A 17,738-nucleotide genomic window follows, 5' to 3' on the forward strand; every position below is an offset into this window, starting at 1 on the left:
AATGACAGACATGACTTTTTCACAAAAAGCTGTCAATAAACTGAATCTTTTAACATTGAATCTTATGACTTCTACTGTAGTAACAATAGAGGTGGAATGGAATATTGAGATATTGTTGTGGCTTCTGCTCTAGAATCCACCAGGGGTCAAAATGTAACATCAGCACAGGGCAAGAAGGCGCTTCAGGTGAGGCACTGGCAGGGAATTACTTGCTACTGCTTTTACAGTGATTCCTTTCTCATTGCTACCTTCCTCTTTGCTCCCTTATCATACTCTTTCCCAACCTGCTTTCTCAGATTAGCCAACACAGCCAAAGCCTCTTACTTTCATACCAAAATTATACAAATATTCTCAGAGTCCCTGCAGGGCTGCCATGTACAATTGTGCAGATTGGACACTGCACAGAGTTGGGGGTCCTATTCACGTTGTAGTCTGTGCAATGAATAACTTGCACAGCTGTATGTGGTGGCATACAGTATTCTAAATTTCTTTGAGACACTAGCTTTACAGTGAGTTACTTATGAATGAAACTTCTCTCAGTTGCCTCTCCCAATATAGCTAATGCTGTGTGTGTGTGTGTGAGAGAGAGACTGCATGTGTGTGTGTGTGTGCATATGCACACACATGCGTTTAAGGCTGAATTCACACAATTGAAGGGAAGTTTGGTGAAACAGGGGTGGCTTCAGCAGGAAGCACATGCCCATCTTATCAGGGCTCTGATGATGGAATTGAGGTGCCTACCCTCTTTTCCGCCTTTCTGTCACTCTGCCACCAAAGTCAGTTTAGCATTTGAGCACTGAGTTTATTAACAGGGCCCCCCCCAGATGCACACCATGGGCCAGAGATAATGCACCAGAGAAAAACAATGTGGCCAAAAATAACAAATGTTCACACACCATAATCCCCTGGCCTTCACATACTCTCCTTAGTCTGTGCTGTTCTTTTGTCACTTCTTAATAGTGTTATTAAGAGCATACACTATTAAGTATGCTCTTAACAGTGTTCTATGGTGGTGGACAGTGAAGGGATGGCACTCAGGGTGATATGCCGATTCCTATACCCACCTAGGGAGAGTCCCAAGCCCAGCTATTTCTCAATATATTATAGCATTTAGAGAGAGAAGTTCCTTTAAAAAGCTAACCCAATATTCTACAGTGATTTCATCCTTTCATTGATACATTCTATAACATGAAATTTCAAATATTGTGGTCTCATTAAGAGAGATCTACAAATGCAAAGAAGGGCAAAAATGATGATATACATAACGTATTTAAATCTTGACTTCAGAAATGCAAAAAGTGGTTCCCAAATGTTTAAATTGTGAATCGCTAATATATGGGAAAAGGTAGATGATTTTTTTATGTGGTGAAAAAAGTTTGCTACTAATAAAGACTTCGTATTATTACAACTGAAATAATGTGAAAGTTACTTGGCCCCTTATTTACAATAAGCATAAATTATGTGTATGTAAATCTCATATATATATATGACTTATTTCAGGACTCAGTTTAGCATAGATCAAGAACTTGCAAATAATTCAATGACAATATCTATAAGTCTTAAAAAATAAAAGCCCATAATTTTAATCTTGACTTTTTGATTTATTAGATTATTACATGGTAGAAGTAACTTTTAAAAACAAAAATTTTAAGAAATTAAGAAGTTCCTTTAATATTGCATCAACTTCTAGATTTAAAAAATGAGATCTTACCTGTCCAAAGGATATTTATTGTTATATTAAGAAGAAATGCTGTATTGTATTATAAATGTAATTTTACTTATTTCAATCACTTATTTTACTCATGTTTAGTTACTTTAAGTTTTATACTTAACAGTAATAACTTTAATAGATTCTGTATTTCAGACTTTTGAATTAATTGAACTGACTCCATCTTTTTTTCTTTGCCAGATAAATACAAACTACTAAACTAAAAAACAAGCACAGCTCAGGAAATAACAATCGAAGGAAGGGAAAACAAAGCAGTGTCTTCCATGTGGCAGAAATAAAGGCTACTACTGATCATTAAGCATTTAATCCATGTCAATCTAATTTCTTAAATCTTAATTATTGTAATTGTGCGTACTGATTTTTTTTTTTTTTTTTTTTTTTTTTTTTTGCGGTATGCGGGCCTCTCACTGTTGTGGCCTCTCCCATTGCGGAGCACAGGCTCCGGACGTGCAGGCTCAGCGGCCATGGCTCACGGGCCCAGCCGCTCCGCGGTATGTGGGATCTTCCCGGACCGGGGCACGAACCCATGTCCCGTGCATCGACAGGCGGACTCTCAACCACTGCGCCACCAGGGAAGCCCGTGAGTACTGATTTTAAAATAAGTAGAGAACTATACAAACTATAAGATTTTCAATTCATAAACTCACTTTTATCTGTAGAGCTTCTTTTCTTTGGGGTTGTTGGATAAATATGTTATTCTCTTTGGTTTTACTTTTTCTTATTTGGACATTAGCCCACCAGTGTGTTGTTTCTAACACTGGGCACTCTGGGGTCCTTGAAGGTGGGACCATGTTCTTTCCGTCTTTGAGTTCCAGTGAGCAGCTGGCCTAAGAGGCAATACTTAGGGAATCAATGAATGCCATTTTCAAACAGGTTGTTTTAAACTCTCTACACTTTTCCAAGACATTCGTATCATATAAGCAAACAATCCTACTCCAGATATTTACTCAAGAAAAATAAAAACATGTTCACCACAAGACATATGTTCAAAACAAGACTTATACACAAACTCCCATAGGAGTTTTATTTATAATAACCAAAATCTGAAAACAACCCAAATACCCGCCAACAGAGAAACAGTTCAACAAACTGTGGTACTGTGTATTCATACAGTGATACTAAATAACAACAACAAAAAGAGATGCAATAACAACAATGAAGTCAGATACAAAAAGAATACATACTATATGATTCCATTTATATGAACATTGAGAAGGTAAAACCAATTTATAAAGACAAATTAGATCAGTGGTTGCATGGGATCAGGGTGGGCTGGAAGGTATTGACTGCAAGGTGGTAAAGGACACTCTTTGAGGTGAAGGAAATTTCTATATCTTGACTGGTAGTGGTAGTACATTGGTGTATACCAATTGGTAGTACAGTGGTAGTACACTGGTGTATGCATTTATCTAACTTAACACTTTAAAGTGGGTGCATTTTATTGAATATAAATTATACCTCAATAAAACGATTTTTTTAAGGCAGTACCATATTTTTTTTTTTTTTTTTTTTTTTTTTTTGCGGTACGCTGGCCTCTCACTGTTGTGGCCTCTCCCGTTGTGGAGCAACAGGCTCCGGACACACAGGCTCAGCGGCCATGGCTCACGGGCACAGCCGCTCCGCGGCATGTGGGATCTTCCCGGACTGGGGCATGAACCCGTGTCCCCTGCATCGGCAGGCGGACTCTCAACCACTGCGCCACCAGGGAAGCCCAGTACCATATATTTATAGAAGAAAAGAAACTCAAGGTAGTTCAGCCTGAAGTTGCAAATTTTTATTAGGTTTAAACATACACACGCACACACACACACACACACATACACACAAACTTGTTTGCTCTTAATAATGTACTGAATTTTTTTCTTAAAAATAGGTTTTTGGTCAAAGAAAGTTCATAAATATTCCATAAATGGGTTGTTTCAACTTTCTGCAATATTCATTATTCTTTGTTATATAACACGTAAGACAGGTTTATAATATTTACCTAAGCTTTTAGAATTTCGTACCAGTACTCCTTTATATTATTTTCCATATCGTCCTGCTGTAAAAATAGTTCATGGGATAGCACATTGATTCCCTAGTACAGCACTGTCTAGTAGAATTTCTGTGATTATGAGAAGCTCAATATCTGTGCTATCTAATATGATCAGCATAGCCTTAGAACACAATTCTTAAGACAATGCCTATTATAAGCAAAAATATGTTCATGATTCATTCTACTTTAAAACAAAAATATTTTAAACTATACTTTGGAAATCTTTCAATAAAATGAGCGTGATATTCCCTGTGGATGGATAAATAAGTGTTACCTATAAATACCAGATATTAATCTTGAGCATAACTGGCTATCAACTGTCAATAGTCTGTTAATGTCAATATTTAAGGAAAATTCAACTAACGACCAATAAGCTAATTATTAATACATGGCTAATGCAAGTGAGTGCAGTGTTATCTTTCTAGGAAGCAGATGATCTCCATGATTTAGACATAAAGTCAGTCCTTGAATGTATAATATTTGTTAGAAGAGCCTTTAGATATAAACAGGCTGAGCCATCAGAAGTGCATATTTGTCCTTTGTCACTGCTACTGCTACAGGACTCCGAGCCACAGAGACAGCTCTTACCTTCCCTGCTACTGGCACCACTGCATGGGACCAGGACAAAGTAGGGGTGTCCCAGATTTTCTGGCTAGAGAACTAGTGTGAATACTACAGGAAGCAATCAATTCCCACAGTAATAAGTTTTAACTTGGAACACATTTTCTGATGCATTGGTGAAGTTCTGTAGGAGCAATATTATGGATCAAATAAGGTGTTTTGGTTTTGGAACTGATATAAAAACCTCACCATCATAACTTGTCTGTTATTTGAGAGATCCTTGTATCTTTAAATATATCAAGCAGATCTAGATTTTGCAGGGCAGAACGTCTCTGTGGCTCACTGAACACGTAAATAAAGCCTTCTTACTAGGGGAAAAGCAGCATGACTTCTGAAAGGGAGACTCATGCCACAGGAATCTATCAAAGTTCACTAGAGCTAAGTCTGTGTGAAAACAAGGGCACTTTATAGAATTTTAGAGTATGAATTTATTTGAACTGTTCACACCTTTTGACAACGTGCCATATCAGAAGTGTTCTGCTATGTGTGGAAAGCAGCCCTGCTGTGGGAGTATGACATTTCCTATGCTCACAAGAAAGGAAATAAGGGGCTTCCCTGGTGGCACAGTGGTTGAGAGTCTGCCTGCCGATGCAGGGGACATGGGTTCGTGCCCCGGTCCGGGAGGATCCCACGTGCCACGGAGCGGCTGGGCCCGTGAGCCATGGCCGCTGAGCCTGTGCGTCCAGAGCCTGTGCTCTGCAACGGGAGAGGCCACAGCAGTGAGAGGCCCGCGTACCGCAAAAAAAAAAAAAAAAAAAAAAGAAAGGAAAAAAGGATTTTCTGCAAGAACTGGAGTACGTCCTGGGTGGGTTTGGGAGAGAGGCAAGTAATACAGCTATTGTTAGAGGGAATGTGGACACAGACAATAGACTGTGATAATGCTTTGAACATTATTTGATTTTATCTACCTGATCCTCATGGTCATTGCTCAGAGGAGAGTAAAAAGCTCAAGGCTCACAGATAAAATATTCCTCAGCCCTAAATATGTTCACATGTAATTTATTGATGCCTAAAGTACTTATAAAATGTTAGATTACCTGGTGGTTTTAAAAATATGTCCACAGATGCTTGGTACTCCTCCCTTCAAGAGTTGGAATCTGTTGCCTTTACCTTGGGTGTGGGCTGGATTTAGAGGCTTGCTTCAGGAGGATAAAGTAGCAGTGATGGAGTGTGGTTTTGGAGACTAGGTCATAAAAAGGCCCTGCAGTTTCCATCTTGGTTGTTTCTCCCTTGGATTGCTTATTCTGGGAGAAGTCAGCTGTCATATCCTAAGGAAAGGTCCACATGACAAGAAACTAAGGCCCCTAGCTAACAGCTATGTGAAGAAAATTCCTGCAAGCACTTCCTCCCGTCCTAGTCATGCCTTCAGATGACTGCAGACCCAGCTGACATCTTAACTGTAACCTTAGGAGAGACCTTGAGCCAGAGCCACCCAGCTGAACTAAGCTCCCGGTCTCCTAACCCTCAGAAACAGATTATATTTGCATGTAATTTTGCATCACAAAATCTCAGCCTTAATTCTACTATTAGAAGAGCTTGTCTTTCTGGGTATATTTTATATGAGAACTTCTAGATGTTTTGTGAAATATGTTAACATGTTTTGGACACCCTTTGAAAGAGCTCAATTTTCTCATTAAAGCTAATAATTCAAATGTAAGAGAAAAAATAACATAGCATAAAGCAAAGGTAACTATTAATCTTCTAATGCTTTACAAGGGGTCAGCTCTTTTCACTACTAAACATAATTTGCTAAAAGATAGTTTTCAAGGAATAATTGTTAAACTGTGATTCTGAATAATGTCTTTGACTTCTAGGTTACCAGATGAGAAGAAACAGGAAACGCTCAGAGTTTCTGCATACTTTCAAGAGCCTTTAAACATGTGGTTGATGTAATAGATGTTTACAAATTATATTTTTTTAAGTTAGAAAATAAAAACCCAACAGTTAGTTCATACATTTAACCATGATCCTAGGTATATTCATTTCCTATTCTAGACTTCAAAGAAAAAAAGTGAGTGCATTTTTATTCTTGTTGCCAAACTGTTCTCAGCTCTTCTGTGCCCTGAACCGAGATCACAAGGCTTGGGGTACACCTGTTTGCTACTCCACCCTCTAGCATTTGATTCAAGTGTTATCCAGGTGCTGTGAGGCCTGAAAGCTTTCAGTCTAAGTACTTGGTTAGTCAGGCCCTGGCACCAGCTTCACACTATTTACTTTCACTTGATTTAAAACAGTTTATGTTCTCAAATATGGTTTGGAAAATTCTTCTAAAAAATACTCCGGAAAAAGGGGGGAAAAGACACCTTATTTTTTCTCAGTGGCCCTAAAGTGTCCACTGTGGTACTCCAGATCTCTCATTCAACCCAACACATTTTTTAAAACTTAGTTGAGGGCAAATACGTATTCTGTTTCTCTTGGAGTCTTTCACATATCAAAGTTAGGACCTGTCCATGAGAAAGAAGTTTGTAAAGTCCCAGATATATGTTTCCACTGAGTTTTTGCAAATTCCTGGTTAGGACTATCTCCTCTATGTGATCTGTAATTTCCATCAGAAACTCCCTTCCCCTACCCTGTCTCATGGCAGGGGTATGTACGCTCTGAACTGACACGTCCATTAAAGGTCACACACATAATAAGCCCTTATAATCTGTCGGATGTTAGAAACAAGATATCTAAGCTTGTCAGAGACTTGTGTAAGTTCAGAAGTAAAAGTTAAGTGCAACGAATTAGTTATATCTATTACTACTTTTGAAGGAGATTTTTGCTTTCTAATTCTCAACTTTATCAGATAGATGAGGATTTATTTTATAGCAAATGGAATGACCCATGAAGCACAGGAAGGAGGTCGTGAAGAACAAATAGTTTTCTCTTCCTTTTTTTATTTGTTATACTGTCTCCCTCCCTCAACACAGAGTACTACCTAAGAGCAAAAACAATAATCTTTAGGCAGAATTTATTTCTAAGGCTAGTCATAGGCCAAACATTTGACAAAGCTGAAGTTTTTCTTTGACCCTTTCATCATCATCCTTATTCCACATACTCAGATCTATTTCACTCATTCATTCATCAAATATTTATTGAGTACTAGTTAGAACTATCTCCTAACTATGTTAGGAACTATTTTAGATACTGGGGAATCTAAAAATAAGTAGTGGTGAGTAAAATAGACAAAGTCCTTGCCATTACATTCTAGTTTGGGGAGACAGATAACAAATATGCAATATGTCACATGGTGAATAAATACAATGAAAAATAAAGTTGGGTAGAAGGGATAAGGAGTGCTGGGGCGTGAGAGATATTCTAGATTTTATCTATAATAAGACAGGTCTCACTGATAAGATAACGTTTGAAATGAGACCTAAAGGAAGTGAGGGAGAGTAAGCATATGGAGCTTGGATGTTTCAGGCATAAGAAATAGCAAATGCAAAGGCTCTGAGGCAGAAGCTGTTGGAATATGTGAGGAGCAGCAAAGATGCCAGTGTGGCTGGTATGAAACGAGAAGGAAAAGTGTAGTAAGAGTTGAGGTCAGGGAGATCAGGCCAGGCTATAGGTGACTAAGCAGAGCAGTGACTTGATCTCACTTTTATTTTAGCAGGTTCACTGTGGCTGTAGTATCGAGAAGAGAAAATACGGGTGGGAAGAGCATATCTCAGTAATCTAGGCAAAAGATGATGATGTCTTGGAGTACAGTGGTAGCAGTGGGGTTGGTGAGAAGTGGTTAGAGTCTGGGGACTTCCCTGGTGGTGCAGTGGTTAAGAATCCGCCTGTCAATGCAGGGGACATGTGTTCGAGCCCTGGTCCGGGAAGATCCCACATGCCTCGGAGCAACAAAGCCCGTGTGCTACACTACTGAGCCTGCGCTCTAGAGCCTGCGCTCTAGAGCCTGCGAGCCACAACTACTGAGCCCACGTGCCACAACTACTGAAGCCCATGGGCCTAGAGCCCATGCTCTGCAACAAGAGAAGCCACCACAATGAGAAGCCCGTGCACCGCAATGAAGAGTAGCCCCCGCTCACTGCAATTAGAGAAAGCCTGTGCACAGCAACGAAGCCCAACACAGCCAAAATAAATTAATTAATTTTTAAAAAATGTGGTTAGAGTCTGGAAACATTTGGAAGGTAGAAATAAAAGGATTTCCTGATGGATCAGAAGTTCGATGGTAAAGAAAGCCTGAACAACTGGAATAGTGGCATTACCATATACTGAAATGAAGAAAACTGGATGAAAATGAAAGTTTGACGTGTTAAATTTGTAATGCTCATTAGAAATTCAAATGGAGATTTTGAGCCAACAGTTGAATAGGTGATTCTGGAGTTTAGGGCAGAAGTTCAGGCTAGAGATAAACTTAGAGTTTATGGTGTAAAGATGGAATTTAAAGCCACTGAGACTAGACAAAATCATGTAGGAAATGAGTGATAAAGAACATGATAATATGAATAAGGACAAGTAGTTTTTTTTCCTTGTAGATCTCTCTTAGTGCCTCTAAGAGTCCTGTGTTAGACAGGGTGCTTCAGAGAAACAGAACCAGGAGGGTGTGTGTGTGTGTGTGTGTGTGTGTGTGTGTGTGTGTGTGTATGTGTATGTGAGAGAGAGAGAGAGAGAGATTTATTTTAAACCTTGGCTCATGAGCCTGGGGGTCTGGTGAGTCCAGAGACACAGGGTGGGTGGGCAGGTGGGCAGGCTGGAGACTGAGGGAAGGGCTGATGTTACAGACAGGGTCCAAAGGCAGTCTGGACAACAGCATGGCTGGGCTGGACTTTCTTCACTGTGAGATTTAGGAAAATCTGGCAGAGTAGAGATGGCGGAGTAGAAGGATGTGTGCTCACTCCCTCTTGTGAGAGCACCCGCATCACAAATAACTGCTGAAAAATCATTGACAGGAAGGCACTGGGACTCACCAAAAAAAGATAGCCCACATCCAAAGACAAAGGAGAAGCCACAATCAGACAGTAGGAGGGGCGCAATCACAATATAATCAAATCCCATAATTGCTGGGTGGGTGACTCACAAACTGGAGAACACTTATACCACAGAAGTCCACCCATGGGAGTGAAGGTTCTGAACCCACATCAGGCTTCCCAACCTGGGGATTGACAATGAGAGGAGGCATTCCTAGAGAATCAGACTTAGAAGGCTAGTGGAATTTGATTGCAGGACTTTGAAAGGAACGGGGGAAACAGACACTCCACTCTTCGAGGGCACACACAAAGTAGTGTGCACATGAGGACCCAGGGGAAGGCGCAGTGACCCCATGGCAGACTGAACCAGACCTACCTGCTAGTATTGGAGAGTCTCCTGCAGAGGTGGGGAGTGACTGTGGCTCAGCATGGGGTCAAGGACACTGGCAGCAGAAGTTCTGGGAAGTACTACTTGGCGTGAGCCCTCCGAGAGTCCACCATTAGCCTGACCAAAGAGCCAGGTAGGCTTCAGTGCTGGGTCACATCAGGCCAAATAATCAACAGGGAGGGAATGAGCTCCACCCAACAGCAGACAAGCGGATTAAAGTTTTACTGAGCTCTGCACACCAGAGCAACACTCAGCTCTACCCACCATCAGTCCCTCCCATCAGGAAGCTTGCACAAGCCTCTTAGATAGCCTCATCCAGCAGAGGGCAGACAGCAGAAGCAAGAAGAACTACAATCCTGCAGCCTGTGGAACAAAAACCACATTTACAGAAAGAGACAAAATGAAAAGGCAGAGGACTATGTACCAGATGAAGGAATAAGATAAAACCCCAGAAAAACAACTAAATCAAGTGGAGATAGGAAACCTTCCAAAAAAGAATTCAGAATAATGATAGTGAAGATGATCCAGGACCTCAGAAAAAGAATGGAGGTAAAGAAAGGGAAGATGCAAGAAACGTTTAACAAAGACTGAGTAGAATTAAAGAACAAACACCTAGAAGAATTAAAGGACAAACAAACAGAGATGAACAATACAATAACTGAAATGAAAAATACACTAAAAGGAATCAATAACAGAATAACTGAGGCAAAAGGACGGATAAATGAACTGGAAGACAGAATGGTGGAATTCACTGCCATGTAACAGAATAAAGAAAAAGGAATGAAAGGAAAGAAGACAGCCTAAGAGACCTCTGGGACAACATTAAATGAAACAACATTCACATTATAGAGGTCCCAGAAGGAGAAGAGAGAGAGAAAGGACCTGAGAAAATATTGGAAGAGGTTATAGTCGAAAACTTCCCTAGCACGGGAAAAGAAATAGCCATCCAAGTCCAGGAAGCACAAAGAGTCCCAAGCAGGATAAATCCAAGGAGAAACGTGCCAAGACACATAGTAATTAAACTGACAAAAATTAAAAACAAAGAAAAATTATTGAAAGCAACAGGGGAAAAATGAAAAAATAACATACAAGGGAACTCCCATAAGGTTAACAGCTGATTTCTAACCAGAAACTCTACAAGCCAGAAGGGAGTGGCATGATACATTTAAAGTGATGAAAGGGAAGAACCTACAACCAAGATTACTCTACCCGGCAAGGATCTCATTCAGATTCAATGGAGAAATCAAAAGCTTTACAGACAAGCAAAAGCCAAGAGAATTCAGCACCACCAAACCAGATCAACAACAAATGCTAAAGGAACTTCTCTAAGCAGGAAACACAAGAGAAGAAAAAGACCCACAAAAACAAACCCATAACAATTAAGAAAATGGTAATAGAAACATATATATCGATAATTACCTTAAATGTGAATGGATTAAATGCTCCAACTAAAAGACACAGGCTCCCTAAATGGATACAAAAACAAGAGCCGTGTATATGCTGTCTACAAGAGACCCACTTCAGACCTACGGACACATACAGACTGAAAGTGAGAGGATGGAAAATGATATTCCATGCATATGGAAATCAAAGGAAAGAGGAGTAGCAATACTCATATCGATAAAATAGACTTTGAAATAAAGAATGTTACAAGAGACAAGGAAGGACACTACGTAATGATCAAGGGATCAATCCAAGAAGAAGATATAACAATTATAAATATAAATGCACACTACATAGGAGCACTTCAATACATAAGGCAACTGCTAACAGCTATAAAAGAGGAAATCGACAGTAACACAATAATAGTGGGGGACTTTAACACTTTACTTACACCAATGGACAGATCATCCAGACAGAAAATTAATAAAGAAACACAAGCTTTAAATGACACAATAGACCAGATATAGTTCATGGATATTTATAGGACATTGCATCCAAAACCAGCAGATTACACTTTCTTCTCAAGTGCACACAGAATATTCTCCTAGATAGATCAAATCAAGCCTTGGTAACTTTAAGAAAATTGAAATCACATCAAGCATCTTTTCTGACTACAACGCTATGAGATTAGAAATCAATCACAGGGAAAAAAACCTGTAAAAAACACAAAAACATGGAGGCTAAACAATACGTTACTAAATAACCAAGAGATCACTGAAGAAATGAAAGTGGAAATCAAAAAATACCTAGAGACAAATGACAATGAAAACACGATGATCCAAAACCTATGGGATGCAGCAGAAGCAGTACTAAGAGGGAAGTTTATAGCGATAGAATCCTACCTCAAGAAACAAGAAAAATCTAAAACAATCTAACCTTACACCTGCAGGAACTAGAGAAAGAAGAACAAACAAAATCCTAAGTTAGTAGAAGGAAATCATAAAGATCAGAGCAGAAATAAATGAAATAGAAACAAAACAATAGCAAAGATCAATAAAACTAAAAGCTGGTTCTTTGAGAAGATAAACAAAATTGATAAATCTTTGGCCAGACTCATCAAGAAAAAGAGGGAGAGGACTCAAATCAATAAAATTAGAAATGAAAAAGGAGAAGTTACAACATACACCACAGTAATACAAAGGACCATAACAGACTACTACTCTATGCCAATAAAATGGACAACCTGAAAGAAATGGACAAATTCTTAGAAAACAACTCTATGCCAATAAAATGGAAAACCTGAAAGAAAAGGACAAATTCATAGAAAGGTATAACCTTCCAAGACTGAACCAAGAAGAATTAGAAAATATGAACAGACCAATCACAAGTAATGAAATTGAAACTGTGATTACAAATCTTCTAACAAACAAAAGTCCAGGGCCAGATGGCTTCACAGGTGAATTCTATCAAACATTTAGAGAAGAGCTAACACTCATCCTTTTCAAACTCTTCCAAAATACAGCAGAGGAAGGAATACTTCCAAACTCATTCTACAAGGCCACCATCACCCTGATACCAAAACCAAATAAAGATACTATAAAAAAAGAAAATTACAGACCAATATCACTGATGAATATAGATGCAGAAATCCTCAACAAAATACTAGCAAACAGAATCCAACAACACATTAAAAGGATCATACACCACGATCAAGTGGGATTTATCCCAGGGATGCAAGGATTCTTCAATATACGCAAATCAATCAATGTGATACACCACATCAACGAATTGAAGAATAAAAACCATATGATCATCTCAATAGATGCAGAAAAAGCTTTTGACAAAATTCAGCACCCATTTATGATAGAAACTCTCCAGAAAGTGGGCATAGAGGGAACCTACCCCAACATAATAAAGGCCATATATGACAAACCCACAACGAACATCATTCCCAATGGTGAAAAACTGAAAACATTTCCTCTAAGATCAGGAACAAGGATGTCCACTCTCGCTACTATCATTCAACACAGTTTTGGAAGTCCTAGCCACAGCAATCAGAGAAGAAAAGGAAATAAAAGGAATACATATTGGAAAAGAAGAGGTAAAACTGTCAGTCTTTGCAGATGACATGATACTATACATACCAAATCCTAAAGATGCCACCAGAAAACTACTAGAGCTAATCAATGAATTTGGTAAAGTTGCAGGATACAAAATTAATGCACAGAAATCTCTTGCATTCCTATACACTAACAACAAAACTTTAGAAAGAGAAATTAAGGAAACAATCCCATTCACCATTGCAAGAAAAAGAATAAAATACCTAGGAATAAACCTACCTAAGGAGGTAAAAGACCTGTACTCAGAAAACTATAAGACACTGATGAAAGAAATCAAAGATGACACAAACAGATGGAGAGATATACCATGTTCTTGGATTGGAAGAATCAATATTGTGAAAATGACTATACTACCCAAAGCAATCTACAGATTCAATGCAATCCCTATCAAAAAATCAGTGGCATTTTTTACAAAACTAGAACAAAAAAATCTTAAAATTTGTATGGATACACAAAAGACCCCGAATAGCCAAAGCAGTCTTGAGGGGAAAAAATGGAGCTGGAGGAATCAGACTCTCTGACTTCAGACTATACTACAAAGCTACAGTAATCAAGACAATATGGTACTGGTGCAAAAACAGAAATATAGATCAATGGAACAGGATAGAAAGCCCAGAGATAAACTCATGCACCTATTGTCAACTAATCTATGACAAAGGAGGCAAGGATACACAATGGAGAAAAGACAGTGTCTTCAATAAGTGGTGCTGGGAAAACTGGACAGCTACAGGTAAAAGAATGAAATTAGAACACTCCCTAACACCATACACAAAAATAAGCTCAAAATGGATTAGAAACCTAAATGTAAGACCAGACAGTGTAAAACTCTTAGAGGAAAACATAGGCAGAACACTATTTGACATAAATCACAGCAAGATCTTTTTTGATCCATCTCCTAGAGTAATGGGAATAAAAGCAAAAATAAACAAATGGGACCTAATGAAACTTAAAAGCTTTTGCACAGCAAAGGAAACCGTAAACAAAACGAAAAGACAACCCTCAGAATAGGAGAAAATATTTGCAAACCAATCAATAGACAAAGGATTAATCTCCAAAATATATAAACAGCTCATGCAGCTCGGTATTAAAAACACAAACAACCCAATCCAAAAATGGGCAGAAGAGCTAAATAGACATTTCTCCAAAGAAGACATACAGATGGCCAAGAAGTACATGAAAAGCTGCTCAACATCACTAATTATTAGAGAAATGCAAATCAAAACTACAATGACGTATCACCTCACACCAGTTAGAATGGGCATCATCAGAAAATCTACTAACAACAAATGTTGGAGAGGGTGTGGAGAAAAGGTACACTCTTGCACTGTTGGTGGGAATGTAAGTTGATACAGCCACTATGGAGAACAGTATGGAGGTTCCTTACAAAACTAAAAATAGAGTTACCATATGACCCAAGAATCCCACTACTGGGCATATATCCAGAGAAAACCATAATTCAAAAAGACACATGCACCCCAGTGTTCATTGCAGCACTATTTACAATAGCCAGGTCATGGATGCAACCTAAATGCCCATCGACAGATGAATGGTTAAAGCAGTTGTGATATATATATATATATACAATGGAATATTACTCAGCCATAAAAATGAATGAAATTTGGTCATTTTTAGAGACATGGATGGATCTAGAGACTGTCCTAAAGAGTGAAGTCAGTCAGAAAGAGAAAAACAAATATCGTATATTAATGCATATATGTGGAACCTAGATAAATGGTACAGATGAACCAGTTTGCAAGGCAGAAATAGAGACAGAGATATAGAGAACAAACGTATGGACACCAAGGGGGGAATGTGACGGGGATACTGGTGGTTGTGGGATGAATTGGGAGATTGGAATTGACATATATACACTAATATGTATAAAATAGGTAACTAATAAGAACTTGTTGTATAAAAAATAAATTAAATTAAGAAAAAATTTAACAAAACTAAGCCAAATGATTAAATATATCATTATAATAAATGATTTTGGTGACTGAATGAAAAAAAAAAGAATAAGGACAAGTAGTTAATGCATACAGTGTCGGGCACTGTTCTAAGCACTTTACGTATACATTTCATTTAGTCCCTATAACCACTGGAGGTAGCTAATTTTATTATTCTCAATTTATAGATGAGGAAATTGAGTCTTAGAGAAATTAAGTAACTTTCTTCTGATTAAACAGCTAGTAAATGTTAGGGCTGTTTGTTCAAACCCAGGCAGACAGAGAAGTAAAATATTCCATGTGAGAGCCCTGGGACACCCCAACTTTTAGCATTCGGGGATATAAAAAAGAACCAGCGAAGGAGACTGAACAGGAGGATGCAGTGGGTAGGACAAGAAGCGAGAGTGGTACTTCGGGAGCCCAGAGGATAAAATGGAGAAAATGCTCAACAGTGTCAAACGCTGCTGGCAGGTCAAGGAAGATGAGGACTGAGCATTGCCCTTTGCATTTAGGAAAGTTGCTCTTGAGAAAGGCTGTTTTGACTCAGTGGTGGAGTTAAATCTCAATCAGAGTGAGTGCAAGAGAGGCTAGAAGAGGCATTAGAGTTCAGCTCTTTGGAGTTCAGCACAGGTACCACTCCAGACTCAGTCTCAGACAGGTATTCACATATGGATATGAATCAAAGTGACAGGTGAGATTAACACACTAACAAAATAGAGATTTGATTGGAGCTTGGTGAGGAAAAAGATGTGGGTCACTTTATAGCCCTTTTTCAAGGAGAACAAATTTGATTTCCTTTCTCTTGGCATTCAGTCTTGGACTTCCCTTCATTAGAAAAATTTCCAAGCTCCAAATTTGCCTACTACCTCTCTCCAAAATAAAAATTTTCCTGGGTCATGTTTTATTTATATATACATCTTCAGCGTAGCAAAGGACCAGCTAAGAAGGGTACAAATAAAAGTGTGATAAATGACTAATATCCTATATATTGAATATCCTACCCTGAAGTTATTGTAGACTACTTGCTGTTCCCATATGAGCCCATGTTGTCTCTGTGGACTGTACTCAGTCATTCAAATTGATTAAAAATTTTATATCTATCTTTCTAAAGCCATGTGTAAGATCTCGGTTTTCCTGTTACTGTGGGTATTTTCATTGTAGTTTACTCTCTGTCTCTCTCTCTACCCCCCCTGTCGTTAGAAGTTAGTAAAGTTTCTCTTAGTATAAGACTACCTTTCTCTAAGTCCATAGAGCACCTTATTTTCATTTACCATATTTTCCCTTGTATCTTACCTATATGAACTTGCCTTACTTTTCCCTTTCCTCACCTTTTTATAGTCCAGGACAGGAGCTCTCACATGTTTTGATTCCCTATAGCCCAGTTCTAAGCACATAGGAAGTACTCAGTATACATTTTTTAAATTAATGAGTGAATATTTAGTAAAGTCAATTGAGTTGAATGCTACTGACCTATACTGAATGATACTGATGCTAACTGCAGACAGTGGGACCTCCCATTCCACATGGCAACAACTGCATAGTGTTCTTAGCTTAAGGACATAATATTTTTAGGTAGGTTTATGAAAGGTTAAGAAGTACTATAAAATATCAAAATAATAATAACTAAACCCAATTAAATTAGAAAAGTTCATGGTTTGTTGGTTTGCTTTCTGGTTTTTTTTTTGCATTGATAAAAATTTTAGATATTTGTTTAATAATTAATGTACCTACTAATTTGTTGTTTCATAACTTCTCATATCTGAATCAGTGAGTATTCTTCTTTTAATTTACATTATTTCTGATCATCTGGTTCATACAATTATAAGGTGATTAGGCTATTAATTCAGTTACGAAAACTCAGATTTCACTAGTACACAGAGGTGATAAGACCAAAGGGATATAATAGCCTTAGTTAAGAATTTCACATATAACCGTTAATGAATCTTGAAAACTGAGATTTCAGACCTGCTGAAAATATCTGAAATGCAATATTAATATATTTCCCCCAAGCCTTTAATGAAATAAACAGCACAACATTTTATTACATCAACATGTAATAGAAGCTGTTGTCAGATGATAGACTGAACAGATGCCAAGATGAGGAAGGAGGAAGGGTATTTACTATGGTTACTCTGCACCATTCACTTGATTTTACAGTTTGACTTTCATTATTCATCCAAAGTACTTAGTTATAAATTTGCCAGGGTGATTCAGTGGGTAAAGTGCCTTCTGACAGGAGGGTTTAAACCACAGATTGCCCATTTCATTCTATTTTGGGATGAATATCATATTTTCTTAACTCCCTATGCTATCCATGTTAGATTACACAAGCAGAGGCTTCCAGAATCTTAAAACTAGAAAAAAGAAAAAGTAGTTAACTTGTTAATTTACACATGAGAAAATTTAGGCCCAGGAAACTTGTCACGCACCCATATCACAGAACTAGTTAATTTCAAAGCTGAAACTCAAATCCAATCACCTTGCCTCCAGTTTCTATACCTTCCATTCTTCCAGCTATCCTTCATTTTTTGCACACGAGACCAGTAATTTGAGTGATTTGGGGATTCCGGGAATGGCTCTATTTACCAGAGAATAAACTTTTTATTTGCCATAGGTTC

Source organism: Globicephala melas, chromosome 2, assembly GCF_963455315.2.
Source record: "Globicephala melas chromosome 2, mGloMel1.2, whole genome shotgun sequence".
In the NCBI taxonomy this organism is placed as follows: Eukaryota; Metazoa; Chordata; class Mammalia; order Artiodactyla; family Delphinidae; genus Globicephala; species Globicephala melas.